Raw genomic sequence first — 6,884 nt, 5'->3', positions numbered from 1 at the left:
TATATATATATATATATATATATATATATATATATATATATATTATATATATATGTATGTATGTATATGTTTGTGTGTCTGTGTTTGTCTCCCTACTATCGCTTGACAACTGATGTTGGTGTGTTTACGCCCCTGTAACTTAGCGGTTCGGCAAAAGAGACTGATAGAATAAGTACTAGGCTTACAAAGAATAAGTCCTGGGGTCGATTTGTTTTGACTAAAAGGTGGTGCTCCAGCATGACTGTAACAAATAGAAGAATAAAAGAATATATATTTATATATTGTGTGTGTGTCTAAGCATCTGTGTGCATGTCTGTGTGTCTGTCCCTCTTATATAAAAACACATTTCCTTTCTTGTTTTCTCATTTCTAGTTTATTACAGTAGTTACAGCTATCAAGCTTTGCTCTTAAAATGCCATGAAGTAATTTGTAATTTTGTTTGTTTGTTTTGTTTTATTACACAGGAAGGCCAATGGGTTGAGGCAGTCTGACTAGATTAGCAATTTCATGTTATGTCATTGCATATTTATCATACCTTTCCTAGTGTGTAATCATAGTTTTTTTAACATATGACAGCCAAGAAAGAAATGTGTGCAGCATGATCGGTAAAATTGTACTGATGTATTGTGGTTGTTTAGTCCCATATTGGCCTTGATCAAAGACATGCCACTTGTGGCCATCCAGTCTTTTTACGGGTGTCTAGGACTGTGTTAATGTTGTCATTTCTTCCTCCCAGATTGTAGATTGTGCTGCAAGTGAGATTTGGCTGCTGTTTCTAGTACGTTCAGCTACCGTCTGGTCTGTCAGTTTTAATAATTAACCTGGCAAAGGAGTCACAAGTACTTGTTATATCTCCGTTTTAAATATGTTTCTATAAAGGGTGAGGGTGGGATTTAATTTCGATCGGTCATAATAATCACTTGTGTGTCTCATACAACTTATGTGGCTGCATTACAGGTAATCAGCATAGCCTTCATAGTTATTCAGCCACTGCCCCCCACTCTCTCTCTCTATATATATATATATAAATGATAATATAAATAATATATGCATATGTGGGCACAGGAAGTCATGAAATGTGTACAACAAAAAAATACAAAGCATGAGTATGTGGAACATGAACTATTTTTTCGAACAACGAAAGACACAAATGGAAAACAAAACAAACAACATAAAGAACGACCCTTCATCTGTTGTTGGCTGTTTTTCTAGTCTTGTATTTCGGGCATTTAACAACAATATACGCTTTCAATAAAACAGTTGCTCCTGCAAAGCAAATTAAATAAAATAAAATCTGGGATTTTGCAGAAAACAAACAGGTAGGGCTGCTAAGCCTAAACGAGATTGTGGTGGTGAATGCATGAATCAAGCTAGGGAAGGAGACAAACAAGAACACGTCTTCCTTGTTCCGGAAAAAGGTTATTTTCATATTTAACAGTAGGCGACCAGGGTTGCCAGGTGTGCAAATAAGAATACTAGAGTTACAGAATGGAATAGATAAGATCCAGGCTACATATGTTTCATAGCGAGCGGAACCTCAGAAGTGGTAAATATCCAAGCGAGGTTTATACCATAGGCTACTTAGGCTAAGGATATCTTGATTAAATGAAAGTTTACAGTTTACATTGTCGCAAGGAGATACATGTTAACACGTGGAATATTCAATAGCTTGGATGTTTACCACTTCGGAGGTTCCGCTTGTGATGAAACCTATGTAGCCCGGATCTTACCTACTCCATTCTGTAACTCTTGTGTGTGTGTGTATAATAATAATAAAAGGGTAAAATTAATTAATTGATAATTTTATCAAGTAGTTCGGTATGTTGAAATAACCATTTTTGGTAAAATTATACAAATATTCTATAATTATAAACATAATTATAATCAGGGGTCAGCTAATTGCTTCACCACACACCGAATTTAGAAAAAGGAGTTAAAATGCCTTTTCTGCTACCATAAAAATCTCCCAGACAGCAACGTGCATGGTGAAGCAATTAGCTGACCCCTGATTATAATTATGTTCATAATTATAGAATATGCCTTTTATAGTATAGATATATATATATCCTTTATGATCTCGTGTGTATGTAATCATGAAAGTTACTTACAAGAGGGTATTTTTTCCCCTTTTCTTTTTATTTCAAATCTAGCTAATTCTTGCCAGGTACAACAATCTGTTTCTCAAGGACCCCAGACTGTTTTTCTCACTGATAAGAACTAGTCACAGCCAATTCTTTTCCTTGTTTCAGTCAATTAGACTGTGGCCATGCTGGGGTACTGCCACAAAGACATTTTAGTCAAATGGATCAACCCCAGTATGTATTTTTTTAAAGCCTTATTGTATTGGTCTTCTTTTGCTGAACTGCTAAGGTACTGGGATGTAAATATACCAACAGCGGTTCTCAAGCAGTACTGAGGGACAAACAGACACACGTGCGCACACACACACACACATATACGCACACACATATTCATGGAGGGTTTCTTTTAGTTTTCGTCTACCAAATCCATTCACAAGGCTTTGGTTGGCCCGGTGAGGCTACAGTAGAAGACTCTTGCCCAAGGTGCCACACAGTGGGACTGAACCCAGAACCATGTATCTGGGAAGCAGGCATCTTCCTACACAGCCACGCCTGTGAAGACTTCTTAAATGTGTTTCTACAATAGAAATGAAAATGATTGATTTTTGTTGTGTGAATCTCATCTATTCACCCCATATCAGTTTTACAAATATCTATTTATACACACATCAACATCATCGTCATCATTTAAATATTCGCTTTTTCATGCTTGCATGGGTTGGGTGGAATTTGTTTGAGCCAAATTTTCTATGGCAGGATGCCTTTCCTGTCGCCAACCCTCACCTGTTTCCATGCAGGGTAATAGTTTCTCCATGGCCAGACAGGTTTTTTTGACAGAATATTGGAAAGGAATGACACTGCTTGTATGACAGTGACACTCATTTACAATTATCACACAGTCTGTATGGGGACACACCACACACGTACACACGTGCGTGCACGCACATGTGTGTATGCACAAACACACGTATACACGCACGCATATATTCACTCGTATATACTCACACATGCACATACACAAACTATCGCAATGTCTATACGGGGATACGCCACACACATACACCACATACATATGCATACACTCATGCATATGCATGCATACACACACATTCACACGTACACACGCATATGCACACATACACACATGCATATGCATACATGTACACACTACATGTATGCACACACGCGCACGCATACAAGAAGACACTTGCCTAAGGTGCCAAGCAGTAATGCAGATTAATAATGACTAAGTTTTTTTTTTTTTTTTTTCACTCAATTCATTATTTTCCAATTTAATTGAAACAAAAGCAGTGTGTCTCAACTGAAATATGGTAACAAAAGAGTTACGTTTGATGGATATTTGTCCTCATCTTGTTTGTTGTTACAAATAAAATATCCGTCAAATGTAAATAATGTACATAATTCCTCATCTCTTGAATATGGAACTTCAAAAGAGCTAACCAGTTCATCTGCCTCCATTCCAATTAATTCTGGAAACGATCGTTTCCTTCTCGAACCATGCCAGGCTCACAAAGGCCAGATTCCCAGTTTCAGCATCATCATCCAGTGTTTTAAATCTGGCTTTTGTCCCCATTAATGGAGATAGCCGGATCTACTTCAATGCCATAGCAACCAAGGTAGACAGGTGCAGCCCACCCCAACCTTTGGGCTGGCTGGTGCCCATTCTCCTTTGCTATCATGAGGCTTTTTTGGAGCTGGATTCTCTACGGGGAGCATGCCCTTGCTTACCCCAACCTCAGTTTCTAGACATGAATGGTCCCATGACCAAGGCCTCTACCATGATTTTTAAGAAATGTGGTGGAGAACTAGCTCAGGAAGGCAGGGATGCTACTCCCTGAGACCCTTTTCGGAGCTCCCTACCTTGAGTGATGTGGATGGGATACTGGTCCGTCGCAGGATTATGCATTTTCGCCAGCTGAGTGGACTGGAGCAACGTGAAATGAAGTGTTTTGCTCAAGAACACATGTTGCCTGGTCTAGGAATTGAAACCACAATATTACGATCACGCCCAAACCACTAAGCCACGCACCTCCACATTCATACCGCCTTTGACATTACTAAGCTGATATTTGGAACATAAACATGTAATTAGAAAAATTCTATTTGTAAATCTCACAACGAGAGATATTCAGCAACCATACTTTGGAGTAAAGCTTGTTTGGCAACATAACATGGCAGTCCTGGTTTAGGGCGAATGTTTCTGTAATTTAGCCCCAGGAGACATCGTCTCCAGCTGGCTATATGACATGATCTGTGTCCTTATATTTTGGAATAAAGGAATCTAGCACCCCCACTCAGCTCAAAACAATATGTATCGCGATTTCTGGGTTATTTCCCTTCATCAGCACAGAATAATGTCTCCAGGGGCTAAATTATAGCAACATTCGTCCTGAACCAGGACTGCCATGTTACGTTGGCAAATAATGTTTACTACAAACATGAAATGTTGATAGGTTTTAATTAAGATCACATTAAAACTGAAAGTCGGAGTCGGTTTCAGGTGGTTTGCTATGAAAAGGCTTAACATGTCCTATTTGATTACACAAACAGGTGGTGGTGTATTCTTTTTTTTTAAAAAAAGAAAGTTTTCTATTTTTCCACACAATACAGTCCTGTGGTTTCTAGATATCCTCCCTCCCTTTAGGTCTCTTTCTCTCTCCTCATACCTCCCTCTAGGTCTATCTCTTTCTCCCCTCTCCTTTCTTAAATTGTTTGCTGTTACAAAAGTTCTCATCAGCTTCTGTAATCTCTGTATTACTATTCCACCAATCCCAACATTAGAAATAAAGAGGACCCTCCCCCACCCCATTATGATTTAAGATAAAGCACTCAATTTGACCGCCACACCCACCCACTTTCAGTGTTAAAGGGCTTTCACACCCATTTCCATTCCCCCATAAAAATTTCTGAAGTTTTTTTTTTTTTCATTTTTGCAATGGCTTCAAAGTACAAGGGTCAAGATTACTATCTGACATGTACATGAACTGGTGAGATCTGGGGTCACCTTGCAGGTACATGGAGCTGTTTTTAAAATCTTTTTCCCCTTTTCACTCGATTGCATCAATCGTTGCCAGTGCCCCTGGACTGGTTCTTGTGCGGGTGGCACATGAGATGCACCATTTTGAGCGTGGCCGTTGCCAGTACCGCCTGACTGGCTCCTGTAGGATTTTCGAGCGAGATCGTTGCCAGTGCCCCTGGACTGGCTTGTGCGGGTGGCACATAAAAGACACCATTTCGAGCGTGGCCGTTTTCGTGCGGGTGACACGTAAAAGCACCCACTACACTCTCTGAGTGGTTGGCGTTAGGAAGGGCATCCAGCTGTAGAAACTCTGCCAAATCAGACTGGAGCCTGGTGTTGCCATCCGGTTTCACCAGTCCTCAGTCAAATCGTCCAACCCATGCTAGCATGGAAAGCGGACGTTAAACGATGATGATGATGATGATGATCCCTTCTTCAGAAACCTTGTCTCGTTCTAAATATGTTAACATTATACTTACAACTGCTCAAACATGCAGTATCTAATGGCTCATCATTGTTTTAACATCCACTTTTCCATGCTTGCATGGGTTGGGCAGAATTTGTTGAAACAGATTTTCTATGACTGGATGCCCTTCCTGTTACCAACCCTGGCCTGTTTGCAAGTAAAGTAATATTTCCTCATGGCTAGACATGTTCTTACAGAATATTGGAAAAGAATTTATATTCTCATTCTTATACCCTGAGAGTATACCCAGGCACACTGCCACCATCTCTCTCACTCTCATTCTCTTCCACTCTTGATTTCTCTCTCTGTCTCTTTCTCTCTCTCTCTCTCTCTTTCTCTTTCTCTCTCTCTCTCTCTTTCTCTTTCTCTTTCTCTCTTTTTCTTTCTCTCTCTCTCTCTATCTCTCTCTATCTCTCTCTCTCTCTCTCTCTCTCTCTCTCTCTCTCTCTCTCTCTCTCTCTCTCTCTCTCTCTCTCTCTCTCTCTCTCTCTCTCTCTCTCTCTCTCTCTCTCTCTCTCTCACCATGTATGTCCTCTAGAGCAAGGCACCTGCTTCTGTCCCTTTATCATACTCTGGTCTCTCATCACCTGGCACAAAGCCACCACCACCACCACCATTACTCCCCATCTCAAAGGATCTTTATCTTGCAAGTTACTTGGTGACCTCGTCTGAACTGATTTTGCAAGGTTTCTATGGCTGGCTGCCCTTCCTGATGCCAAACACTCCAAGAGTGTAGTGGGTGTTTTTTACATGCCACCAGCACGGGTGCTGATGACCCAACACCAGCATCAGCCACATCTAAGGTCTCACTTGGCTTGGCAGATCTACACAAGTACAGTATATCACCAAGGGTCTCAGTCACCTGTCACTGCCTCCATGAGGCCCAACACTCAAACGGTGCTTTTTGCGTTCCACTGGCTCAAAGTTAATTGAAACAAAAGCAATGAATTTCAGTAGAAATATGGTAGCAGTATAGCAATGCACTGCTACAATATATCAGATGAGGCTGTATTTTAATGCAAATACGAGAGTCCTGCAATGGTTGCTTTTTATGCTAGAACTAAGACAACTAAAAGTAAATTTCAAACTGGCCTGGAAATCGTGTTTTATTCATATAGTTTTTAATCTGCAACCATGTTGGGGCATTACTTCAAAAGGTTTTTTTAGTTGAGGAAATTGACCCTAGACTTTTTTTTTAAATTTTGGTACTTGTTCCATCAGTTTCTTCTTTGCCAAATTCCTCAGTTCCTTCTTCTTGGCTATTTTGTTCTTGAGTTACGTGTGTGTGTGTCCACAA

General features: G+C 40.1%; 1 protein-coding gene across 1 annotated transcript in view; it reads left to right on the top strand.

The window, feature by feature from the left end:
* Window positions 1-6,884, top strand: part of LOC106870635 (rab GDP dissociation inhibitor alpha) — a 51,683-nt gene that overhangs the window by 19,278 nt on the left and 25,521 nt on the right. The window lies entirely within an intron of this gene.

The sequence above is a fragment of the Octopus bimaculoides genome, chromosome 1, assembly GCF_001194135.2.
Source record: "Octopus bimaculoides isolate UCB-OBI-ISO-001 chromosome 1, ASM119413v2, whole genome shotgun sequence".
NCBI classification, from domain to species: domain Eukaryota; kingdom Metazoa; phylum Mollusca; class Cephalopoda; order Octopoda; family Octopodidae; genus Octopus; species Octopus bimaculoides.
This window is presented reverse-complemented; position numbering and strand designations above follow the sequence as displayed.